A 13,176-nucleotide genomic window follows, 5' to 3' on the forward strand; every position below is an offset into this window, starting at 1 on the left:
CACTTGTTACAGTGCAGGCTACAGTCAGTCACATTCTGCAGTTGCGATGTTTCTGCTCTGATTGTATTCCCAGTGGTTTACACACACACTCACCTCGTCGCAAGAACGTCCTTGTTGTGCTGAGATTGCCTGCTCCCCCATGTGAGGGTTTTCTCTGGGAGATCCAGTTCTCTTCCAGTCTCAATAATTGTATTCAAGGTGAATTGGTGACACTGACTTGGCTGCAGCTGGGAATGTGTAGTCAAAGATACACAACGACACACGGCATCAAATCTTAAGTCCCAAGCAATTGCTCTGATTTTTTAAAAAATATATATCATTTTAACTTCCTCTTGTGTTATTTCCTGAAAGATTGCTGGTAGAAAGCTCCCTCTGCTTTCATCACCTGATGGGAAACAAAATACAAAATGATGAGTGATGTTTACTGATGTTTACTCTGTGTCTGTGTCTGTGTGTGTGTGTGTGTGTCTGTGTGTGAGGAAGCTCAGGATAGACCTCAGGAATAAATGCAAAGGTTCTGACCTCAATCAAGGAAATAATTACTGTTGCCCCTCCTGTTGGTGGATTCTTTAATTAGCAAGCAAAGCCCCCACCAACACCATTAGGCTGAAAAGAGAGGTGATTAAACTATGATTCCCGTTGGAGTGATTAACATATTTTTTGGTTGTTGGTGGAGCTTTATTGAATTTATCGGCGAATTCTGTCCTAATTTCTCTGTGGTTCCCATCCCAAAAAAAAATGTTGTTCATAAATTCTTCAACCAGAAGGGACTGTGTTTTGTGCATCCAGGAATCTGTCAAAGGAAGTGAGATATGATAATAGAATAAAAGGCATTTGCTTCAAGATAAAAACAAGTGAAGTGTGACTGACTCCATCTTCCCCCAGTAATGAAGAGTTCTCATGATTGGCATCGCTGATAAAAACTATGGATCACTCATACACACACACACAAACACACACGTCAGAGCTGCTCTTTCTTTCCCAGTATGCTACAGTGCAGTAGTGCAGTGATTCACCATGTTTCCTATTATATTCCTTGCGAAGAACAAACACACACACACACACACACACACACACACACACACACACACACACACACACACACACACACACACACGCACACAGGTATCCGTCATCACTTTGGTTACTGTTCCTACACCAAAAAGGCAGATGATACTAATGCAGCACCCACTCGTTGTGCGTGTTGTGTCTTTGTGTAAGTTTTATGCAGAATAAATGGAACTACATCAGAAAAGTAAAGTTTGATGCTTTTTCCACATTTCATTATTTTTTTAGAAGGGAGGGCAGATTAAATGACAGTCTTTAGCCTGTTTTTAAAGAAAATGTTTGCCAGAAGTAAAAAATAAGGTGGTTTGCTTGTGAAAAAAAAGAGTATCAAAACCATCATGTGACCACATGTGAATTCATATGATCAGATAATAAACCCTTTACATTGATCGTCCAGGCTGCTCCTGGGTGCGATAAACTAGGCAGCAAATGAACCTTTTGTCCTCAAAGTTGATTTTGAAGTTGAACAATCTGAGCAGATGTGAATCATAACGAAGCTTAAAGTTCAATCAGGAAAGTCTGGACATCTCGCGACGGCAGTCTTCCAGAGGTTTCATTGTCATTGCTCATCAATGCAGCGATCTTTCTGCCCATGTCCTTTAAGTTTCAACCTAACCTTTCACGATGCTCATTTTACACCCTCGACCTAATCGCTCCATTCATAGTTCCACTTCATGAATAAATCCAACGATTATTCTCAAACTTTCACCTCCACGCCACAGGAAAACGGTTCAACACCGTGAGCTCCAGATCTTGGGTTATTGAGAATGACAGGGTAGATCATGGGTAGGCAAACTGCACAAACAGTACAGCTGATCGCCACATGTCAGTGTTTGATTTAGATCAAGTGGCACTGAGCTTGTTATAAAACTCACAGTTCTAATTCAGTGTCACTGCAGCACTTGTTTGCTTTTGTCAACAGCAACGAATCAGAGACACGACACACACCATAGCAACGTTAAACACGAGAAAGTACTATATGCTCCAGACTACAGCCGAGGGTAAGTCATATTTATCCGAATGTCTTACAATCAAAAAGTTTCATGAAGAGGAAAATAACCACTTACTGTCTAAGACACATTGAGTTTTCAGTCCTTGTTTTGCCCATGGCAAATTAAATAAAACTAGAACAGAGAACCAAAACATTTGCTGCTTTGTTTACAATAAGAAATGTGCTTATTATGTATTGATCATAAGTCTTTGAGAGGAAGGAAAATAACACTTTTTTCTGCAACTTCTTCCTATTTTCACAAAACAAATAAAAATACTGATTTCGCATATTGAGTCAAAAAGACTCTGAAGGCAAAGATAAGGGGATATTAGACTTTTGAGAAGCTTCAAACAGATCTTACTAAAGAAGCAAACAGTTAAAGGAAGTGACTTTCTGAGAGTTAAAGTAATGGGCTCGGTGCTCTGGGCCGTCCTGCAGAGCGACGGGTTCGAACCGTCGCAGGCGGCGATAACCTGACGTTTCCTCCTCCCGCTGATGAGTTGCAGAGGTCGAGTGTGCGGTCAGGCAGACTGATGATGCATCGCGCTGAATCCAGTTTGACTCAATTAACTGGCACATATTAAAAATGTCACATACTATACATCATATATTCATCAGCCGTGAGAGCTACAATAATCATGGTTCTAAATGGCAAGGAGACGAATGATGATTTATGTAACGTACGTATCGATTTAAATTATGGTACATCCGATTCTCATAAATTAAAATGACAGTATGTGATTCAGCCTTCTACTCTCCAAAAGTATTTTTCTTTGTCTCAACGTCTTCACAACAATCCCTCCATTTTTGTGTCGTAGCAGTTTTACTTTCTCACCCATTCGGAGCTTCTGTTCAGAATAAAACAGTTTTTCAGGTAATTTTCCTTTATGTTTAATGTTTTCCTGAAGTGGACAGCCACACTGACTGCAGCATCCCCTGATTAACTCGGGAAGTCTTTTTTCCTCTCTTGATGATGGAAGTCTGTCCAGGCAGAGATGCAGCTCTGCAGTCCCATGATGCTGAGTGGGTGATAACTTCTACCATCTGATATGTTGTTCTCCACTGGAAACAATATGTGTTTATAAGACGTACTGTGCTGTGTTATATTTCACATTTGTATATTTAAATGTCTCCTGTTATACAGATGATGACGTAGTAAATGGAAACGTTCATAACATTTAAGTAAGCGGTGTTAAAGTCTGTGCTTTTCATTCAGTAATTTTTCTTAGAGTCATTTTTTTACTCTGGCCTTTTGACCACCAGCTGTGAAACTGATCATATTTTTCATCAGTCCATCACACTGTGGGAGGGAGGTAACTGGAGCACCTGAGCCTCATCAGGGATTAAAATGACCTCCCTCCTCTTGCTCATGGTAAGAACACGAGAAGGTGAGCATGCTGGAGAAGTTTTGGTGGATGGATTGAAAAGGCTGAAGCACAGAAAATGAGCTGTAAGAGGCAGCAGCAGCAGAGGTGTGACGCTGACTCCATGTCTCTGTGTCCAGAGAAAATAGGACAAGAAGGTTCACGGTTAAGCCTTGTACATATTAATATTTCATTTTTATCTTGTCTTATTTGATATTTATCTTCTTTCTATTTATTCGGTGTGGATGACTGCCAAAAGGAATTTCCCTCTGGGAATAATACAGTATTTAAAATGTCAAAATTTGCCTGATAAATGCTGAAAATGAAGGATGAAACTAATAAAATCAGCTAAAAAAAAAAAAAAAAAACAACAAAAAACTGGAAATATATTGTGTACTGTTACTTAAACGTCTTAAAAAATGAAATGTTTGTATTGTGTTTCCATACAAATGCGTATATTTGAAACTTTGGAAGCTTGAGTGGTTCTGCAGGTCCAGGTATATTTGATTTGGTATAAATGTCACATAAATAGATTCTGAGCAATTCTTTACATCATAATAATTGTTGTTGTTGTTGATGTTGTTGTTGTTGTTATTGTTAAACCAGCTATACTTTCCTTTCACTGTCCTAGTTACTTACATTCTTCAAGTAGTCTGGTCGGAAGAACGGTTCCGGTCCGGGGGGCAATATTTTCTGACGGAATTAAACGATTGACAGCAGAGATTTATTCATAATGTTTGACTATTTCAGGACAATGACCAATATTGCTGATTTTTAACAGAAATTAATTGCAATAATCGATCAGCAATGTTTTATTTACATTTCATTAAACGCTCCCACAAACGGAATTGTCCGTCACAAAATATTGTCCCCAGGAAACAAAGTCTTTTCTTCACTTTCGCTGTGGCTTTTTGTTGTATTGTGAATTTTGATGTTGTGTTGTGTGGTTGGCCCTTATGGGTTGCTAGAGTGACCCATGTTTGCGTAGAATACCACAAACAATGTTATTGATATTATGTGTAAATCGGAAGTTTTTGTTTATGAATAAGGAAACACCATCAACATCCCTGATGCGGTTGTTTCAGCCCCTTTTCAGGGGTGTAACACCCATGAGAAACAGAACATGTCCAAAACTCTTTCTAGAATGAGAAAAGTTCTCTAGTTTTTCTCTCTAGTGTCCTTTTTTTTTTTTTTTTTTTGTCTTGTCAGAGCCCATGTGGCTGCTGGACGATGACAAATGTCTTAATGTGTGGGAGCGCGGGGCCAGCAGAGCCCGGCTCCACTGTCACACTGTAATGAAATGCCTGTAATACAGACGTCTGATTTTATTCCCAAAGACTGAGGCCTGAGCTCCAGGATATGAACTATTATCCCCCGGTTATTCTCTGTTACTGATACTTCATTTGGCTGAATGAAAGTGGTCAGTGGTGCAGGGAGAGACAGAGAGGTGAAAAAAATAGAGGAATGGAATTTAGACGCCTCCACCAAAATCCTCTTTGTGGGTGAGAAAATGTGAGAGGCAGCTCGAGGATAAAACACTCCATTATTTCACTTCATCCTCTCTCAAGATGCAGTTATTTGACGGGGCAGCTGTGTGTGTGTGTTTGTGTGTGTGTGTTTGTGTGTGTGTGTAGGTGTGTGTGTGTAGATGATGTGATGAAAATCGAACCAGTCAAATATTTGTTGCATTTCCAGAACTTCCAGGAGTTTTTTTTTTTTCAACTGCATTTCTCCACCAAATTTTTCAAGATGAATCATGTCATGGAGATGTCAAATGATGACAAACGACCAATTCAAGCTACTGCAACCCAAAGTTCGATCTTTTAAGATTAGTTTTTTTTGGCTCTTGATCAGAACAACGAAGAACTTTTTTTAATCTACTTTTTGTGCTTAAAGAAGTAAATTGAGCTCAACTTTCTGAGGGCCGATCAGATAGAAACCAGTTGATTGTACATCATAAGTAAGATTAAAATGAGTTTTATTTGTCTAAAACCGTAAAGTTTGGTTGAGAAATTGTGTTGAACTTTTCTGAAATCAGAATTAGCATTTTCTTGGATTTTCAATATTAGAATTAACTGTTGATTCCCAAAGTGATGTTCCTGTACCACCAGTAGCAGGCAAGCTTCTGAATTATACATATAAAAATGTGAATATTTAAAATAAAGTTTTTTCTCTGAGTCCTCTGTTCTTGCTGATGATCTGCTCACATATTTTCTACACCATCATCTGTATATGTGCAGACATTTCTTCCATACAGACACTGAATGGTTCTGTTTGAAGAAGAAAGACATTTTCAGGAGAATTCATGTTTACGTTGTACTGCATCTGATTGCTCTAAGACAAAAACATCTGTCATTCTTCTACGATCATGTAATTAGTCATGTTTTCAATTTCAAATCAAACAAAATTAATTTCATCATGAAAGATGATCAGATTTGAATCGTAACATCTGTACATTACTGCAGCTGAGCAGCTCATTATTTCATATATTCATCCATTTCTGATAAAATAATTGAAAAACTTTCTTTCGTGGTCAACCCTCCTCAGAGATTTTGGTTCCTCGTGGAGCCCCCCTCACCATATCACACCTTTGCCCCCCAGTTGCTTCAGTACCTATGTGAGTAATGGCCGCTGGAGCTGGCTGACGCCGCTGGGTCAGGGCCTGTGGGTGAATACAGACTTGCAGCTGTGCTTCCCCATGAAGCTGAGGCGAAGGCCCCCCTGCTGTCATCTCCTCCCGGCCCGGCCATTTGCACGCCATTCTCAGAAGTGATGGCTTCAGACCCGAACGCCCGGCCCCTCGCAGAGAAGCAGGAGGCCGGAGCGTATATCCAGATCCAGGGGGAGACGGAGTATTTCCGGCTTCCAAACGCTCGACACAGAAAGTCAATTTGAGGCTGAAATAAGATGCAGAGCATCGAAGCTGCTGGTTGGTCAAATAGACCTTTTCCTTTGGGTTTGGTGACACATTACTGTAGCAGAGCTGATGTTTCGCGTCTGGAGGCCTGGATTACACCACAATACAAGTGAAAACAGAACACTCCTGCTTCAGTTTGCATTTCTTCACATTGCAGTAGTTTTTTTATTTTAATTTTTTTTTTTTTTTTTTTTGAGTCATGTGCTTATTAATAACTATGTTCTGTATCAGTTTTGCTCAAAGATATAAAGCAGCAAGTTTGCGCAACACTGAAATCTGGTGAGAAATGTCTTGAAATGATGAATCTTACAAGAAGCTCATTGCATTAAAAATGTCTCCCAGCAGTCTAAACCTACAGTATCTTCTTTAGAAAGTGCTCCAGGTTGGCTTGGACCAGCCCTAATGGGCAGTTTCGTCAAATTGAAACTTGTTAAGCCGTTAGTGTCCCTAAATGAACCTGAAGCTGGTTCCACGTGATGAAGGAAACTTGCCAGTTTTGCCCAACAACAAGAAGTGAAACCGAACCACGGTGATCTGCTCCACCAACTGAGCCACCCTGAGGTCATATATCACTTTTAATTGTAAATGTAAAAGTGGGGTTGTTCTTGAGAAGTCCAGTCAAACTGGACCTGAGCTATGTGCGATATGTGAAGTCTTGCACCGTGACTAATGATCACTAATATACCGGCGCCTCGTGGACAGGAAATTAAAGCCAGACATTAGTGCTGTTGCTGATCGTATCCTCGCTGCATCCACAGCGTTTATTATTGACCATCAGTCTTAGTCACACGCTTCGTACCCGGCTGTCTTTTCTCTGACATGTCTAAAAGAACTGGTCGGGTCATGAGACACCTTTCTTTCCTTATGTAATCTCAATGAATTAGGTAAAATATTAATAGAAACAGTGCACGTATGTGAAAACTTCAGATTTAACTGATTATAAAAAGTTATCGCATTTCAATCAAGTTACTGAAGGAATCTTAACCTCGAGCATGTGTGAGTATGCAAAGAGTATTTTGGAGAGGCAAAGCTCAAATGAAATATGATTATATAAGAAGGGAACATGCTTCCATCTTCTGTACCACTCATGTCCTGTTCAAGGTCGCAGGGCGCTGGAGCCATTTAGGAACATTTGAAACATTATTCTGTTGAAATGAAAGAACGTTGTCTTGATCAGAGCTGAATGAATATTTATCCAGAAAATATCCACTATCCACTAGCTGATGTTTTTTGGCAGTTTGAATCCTTCACTTTCTTTTCACGTTGAACTTCTTTTTCTCTCCTTATCTTGCTGCACTGAGGCAAAGTAGCACCGGAGGGATATTAGAAGGTACACACTTGATTCTGCCAGCTCCACTACGCCAGAGGCGCTTATCCTCCATTACTCCAAAATTGAAATGGCATTAGGGCGGGATCAATTTACAGAAAGCTGCGGACAGCATGAAGGATTACAGCCAGCGCACCGAGTTTCAACCTGTTCTTTAAACGCTTCTGATGGGGCCGCGACTTCCAGAGCTTCAGGACAAGTTTGGCACCTTTGGAAAGAAAAACATCAACATGATGAATTTCTCAAATATCACCGGCTTGAGTCGACATGGTGAAACGTCTGAGAAGCGGAAAGTCGATGGGCGACGGGAGCGAGGTAAAGTCTGCACGAAATATCTGCATTCAGTCCATTTAAGACAGAGAAATAGTTATTCTCCTTTAATTAGGTTTCAATACTGAAGAGCTCTGCTACAATTTGACATCCTGATCATTGTAAGAAACTCTTGAAACCATCTTTTGTTGATGGGGCTACATGACGCAGTGGTTAGCACTGTTCCTTCATAGTGAGAAAGTCCTTGGTCTGAGACGCTGCTCAACCTCCCTGTAAGGGTCATGTTGCTCCAGTTTTCTTCCCACAGTCCAAAATCAAGCATTTGAGCTTATTTGGTGCCTCTGCAAGTCCATTGAGATGTGAATGTGAAGCGACACCCTGTCCCCGTAACCTGGATGAACCTCGTCTTGAACCACTGGTCAATGCAAGTCGACAGAGCCGTAGACAGAAATTGCAAGATTGTTTTTAAATATCAAAGAAATTAATTTCCAGCTGGTTGCACCGTAAAAAACCCAATTACCAAAACATTGACTCAATTAGAAGATTGCTAAGGCAAGTTGAAATAGACCATTGGCTCAAGTGTCGTTATTGGGAAAGCCAGTTAATAAATGTTTGTACAATTATTCATAAAAAATATTGAGTCAGGTGATAAATTGTTGTTGGGTGAACGCCAACAATGGCTGATATTGACTCAACTAACATACAGTAATTGAGTGAATGGATTGGACAAGTTTTGCATTTGTTGACTGAACAAATGTGGGCGGCGTCATTTGCGGTAATGAACTTCGAGCAAAGGAATACGGCAAAGCCACAAAGTTTGTCGACACGGCCTCACGGAGGGACGAGGAGTGACAGGTAAGCAATACTGTGCGTTTGCTTATTAACATTGTCAATCTCTGAAACCAGAGTCAAAAGAAATTTGTTTTTCTGTGGAATCTGTTCTTGGGGGACTGTAACATTTTTTGCTTGCTAGCTAGCCAGTTAGCTTGGGTAGCCGGGCAGCTAACTTACATATTACCCCTCTAATTCATAAGGTCAATGTTTAGCCAGCTAACAGCATTAGCCGTCTAACAGCGCCCGAGGCCCCACGAGCAGCACGTCCGCACGTTAGCCAAACCCGCGGGGCAGGGTTTAGCTAAAGCTAGCTCCGGTCCCGCGAGCGGCACGTCCGCCCGTAAGCCCGCTAGCTGACGCTTGCTCCGGTCCCGCGAGCGGCACGTCCGCCTGCTAGCTGACGCCTAGCTCCTGTCCCGCGAGCGGCACGTCCGCCCGTTAGCTGGCTAGCTGACACTCGCCCCGGCGTGGGCATAGCAGCGCCTCTGTGCGACAGCTGTTGGCGGACGAACGCCGTCAGCTCGTTGGCCAGCTCGCTCTAGCATAGATTTATAATATGGTTTTGCCTGGTAAACAGCCTAGCAAGCTAACCATCAGTCGGGAAGCAAACGTCTCGGCGGGAAAGCTAGCTTTGAAGGCTTTAATAAGGTCAGCTTTTCTAGCATTTGTATTTATATCAATACTTGCTCTGGAAGTAGCTGTAATCCTGTCATTCTCAAACCACTGGGTTCCCTTAACTCTGACAAAGTACAAATTGAACTAAATGGACCCCAGTCCCATTAAAGTTGTTTGAATATATAACGGTATAATGGACGATGTTTTAGCCAATGAATGGCGTGATGCGAGCGTCAACTATTGGTCCTCTGACATGTCAATCACGCTGAAGAAATGCTTGCGTCACGCCGTCAAGCGTGCTCGTCGGAGCAGCAGAGCAGGTAGGACGGTCTGGCGCATGCGCGTTTTTCAATAAGCGAGTAACAGACGTTTGGCTTCGACTTTATCGAGAAAATCCTCCATTATACCTTTAAGGAAAACACTTTTTCCTAACTTGTAAGGGTCATTTCACAGTCTCCTAAAGCAGTGGCTCCCAAACCTTTTTGCCTGTGACCCAAAGGGGAATTATGACATTTGCCAGGACCCAAACTAGTGAAAACAACAGATCTACAAGCCCACTACACATCATGAAATAAACTGGCTGTGCCGTTCTTTGGCTTCCATCTTAACTTTTTATTTTGGCATCTCTCTACTCAGGGCAGTTTCTTCTGTTTGACACAGTTTCTTCTCATTGACTTGCACTACCCTGTAAATATCTGTCGCATATCTATAGTTATGTATCTTCTCCCTCAGACGAAAGGAGGTCGTTGCTGAAGATGTGCATGTCTCCACAATCAGCCAGAGATGGCCAGCCCTATTCTTGTTGGATCAGGTAAGTTTGTGTATGTTTTACTTTGTTCCTTCCACATAAAATGTCACACAACTGAGACAACCATATGCACTGGAGAGGGGTGGAACTAACTGTAGGTGGGAAGAGAAATCAGATGTAATGATTTTGTCAAGAGGAAGTTAGACTAATATTTCTAGAAACACAGAATAAACACAAAAACAACACCAGGGCCATGTTTCTTATACCCTAACAATAAATAAAGGGTCTGATGCCTCAAAGGTGGAATGGCCCTTTAAGCCTGGTATTGAAGATGGTCACTCTGATCTGTCCTGAGCAAGTGACGTGATGCTACATCTGTGGTTTTTGCTATGATCTGTCTACAGGTTGTGCATTCACAAGTTGTCTCTTCATTATCTAATTGTTTTGCAGGTACATGCAGAATTCAGAAGAGTAACAGGAAAAGAATTGATGGAAACGTTCTTCCCCTCCTTGGATGAGCACACCAGAGCACACCGCACCGTAGCTCACCACCCCACTCAAGTGACACTAAGGAGTCTGTTGGAGTACCGAGACGAGCAGGTAAGATGGAAAATAACGGACAAATGTGTCTTCATCACTTAAACCCTACTGGGTGTCCGGAGTCCCTCACGATTGAAAATAGTGTTTTCTGTTATTGTGGGTAAAGCTTCTGCTGAGAATAGCTGATCGACAAGCTCACAATGTCACATCGTGAGCTTGTCAGTCTGCTATTTTCAGTAGAAGCTGTTTTCAGTACACTGTACATACAGTAGATGTATGTATGCAGTTACAATGAATCAGCCTGTAGATTCTGGATGTGAAATGAGCTGCCTGCCCACTCCATTCCCACACTATGTCTGAAAGAGTCGACATTGTAAAAAAATGTACAGTGACAGCATTACATTGTTGTTTTTTGTTTTAATTTAGAACTGTTTACTTTGTTTTCATGTTTAAGCACTTTGAGTTTACACGTCTTGTATGAAATATGCTGTATAATGTACATGTATGAACAATATGCATGTGACTTGACTTGTCCTGTGTATCCAGACCACAGAGATCGTTAAACATCGGAGGGTGGTGACTGTCAAAGGGCTGCAGTATTACCTGGGGGAGAAAACCGAGCTTTTCTATAGCCAGATGGTGTGTACGAAGCCTCAAGCCCCATGCCAATGGGTATCCTGGAGATTGTGGGGCCTCCGGGAGGCCTGGAAGCTGCGCCATTGCTACCTCCTTACGAGCCTTGAACCCCAGACTTTCCTTTACAGCTTATACTGTCAGCTATTGGATTTGCTCTGTTTTGCACTCTTTTCAAATGTTGTGTAATTTTTTGAATTTGAATTTAAATGTTTTGTTTTGTACACAGAAAAATAAACATTTAAAGTAAATTTGTCTTTATTAGTCTTTATTTAATTAGGCTATATTTTATGTTGAGTATATATCATTTAAATATTAATTCATGCAGTCATTATTATGTTATTCATTCAATTTTTACTTTATAGTTGTAATGACTAATAAGTCCTAGTTGAGTGAGCACATGATGTGGAATATGACATGGTGTCAACTAATTTGTTTCAATTGGCTCAATTAATAAGCCAACAGTCTTTCGTTCTGTCAACGATTATTAAGCAATTGGCTGAATTAATAGCCAACGAAGAGTTTTTCGTTCAGTCAATGTTTTTAAATAGTAATTGTGTCAACTCAAAACATTTCGTGAAACGCTTCACCCTATGAATAATCAATTCAACCAATTTTTTTTTTAATACAGTGTGTAAAGAATCCTTCAATGAAACAAAATCCATCTAAGAAGCCGGAGTGCGTTCTCAATTTGCTGTGACTAACTTCTGAAGACAGGAGCAGCAACTTTCAGCTCATCCTGCTACACTTCTGCTCATGTTGCAGTAAAGATTAAAGCGAACTCCCCTACAGAAGCAGATCAGCGAAGACTCGGGAGGAGGAGAGGGAGGAGGGAAGGCGGGGGGAGTCCTTTCAGATTTCACAGCTGATAGTAGGAGTGAGCAGGCGTGGAGAGAAAACCCGAACGTGGCCCATTCATTCATTCCTCACTGCGTCAGGACTGCAACACCGACATACAGCACATCGCAGTCACGACACCAGTGGGAGTGAGGAGACGGGGGGGGGGGGGGGGGGGGGGGGGTAGCAGATTCCAGGAAATTAAGCAGAGGCCGTTCAGCTTCAGTCACCTTCGGTATGAGACTGCAGGTCAGCAAGGGAGTCCTTGATGACAAACCCTTTTCTTCTTCCAGTAACAGAATCACAGCTCGGCTTCCAGTCACTGCAGGACGGACGCGTCATTAGAAAAGACGGGGAGTGTGTCTCAGGGGTGTCCCCGTGAGGGACGGGACCCCCCCGACACGAGCTGACGTTGCTTCGGACGCATTTCTAAACATCGGAGGCCAAGACAGTAACTCAAAAATACTTTAATATTTTAGCAAAAAATCCTCAACATCCATCAGAATACATGAAAACAAAAGGATGCGTGAAAGAGAGACAAGAAACAGGATTAACTGGAGGAGCTTTAAAAAGCAATTTATGTAACACTAATATTCAATTTCCTGCCCTATAAATCAAAAACTGTGCAATTATCCGACAGCTGCCCGGCGAGGAAGCTTCCTGCTGTTCATTCATCCGCTGCCAGCCGTTAACCAACACTCCGCTCCTAATGGCTTCTCTCTTTAACCGCAGCATAAACATGATTAGCTCGAACCGTGATGCTAAGCCGGCCTTTCATCGCACACCAACACTCGACGCCTGTTAGCGTCCGACAGACGCTCTGGTTTCCACGCTTCACGCCGAGGTTCCACTTCAAAATGAGGAAAACTTTATTAATGAAGCATCAGAGCTTTAAGAACGACGTGGAGGTTGACAGTTCTGGGTGTGAAGATGATCGACATTACAGCTACATAAAAATGAAGTTGGAACTCTTATCAATCAGGAACCTTCCACAAAAAACTAATTTAACATCACTTTATAGATTTCACTTTA

This window comes from Salarias fasciatus, chromosome 15, assembly GCF_902148845.1.
Source record: "Salarias fasciatus chromosome 15, fSalaFa1.1, whole genome shotgun sequence".
Lineage (NCBI taxonomy): Eukaryota > Metazoa > Chordata > Actinopteri > Blenniiformes > Blenniidae > Salarias > Salarias fasciatus.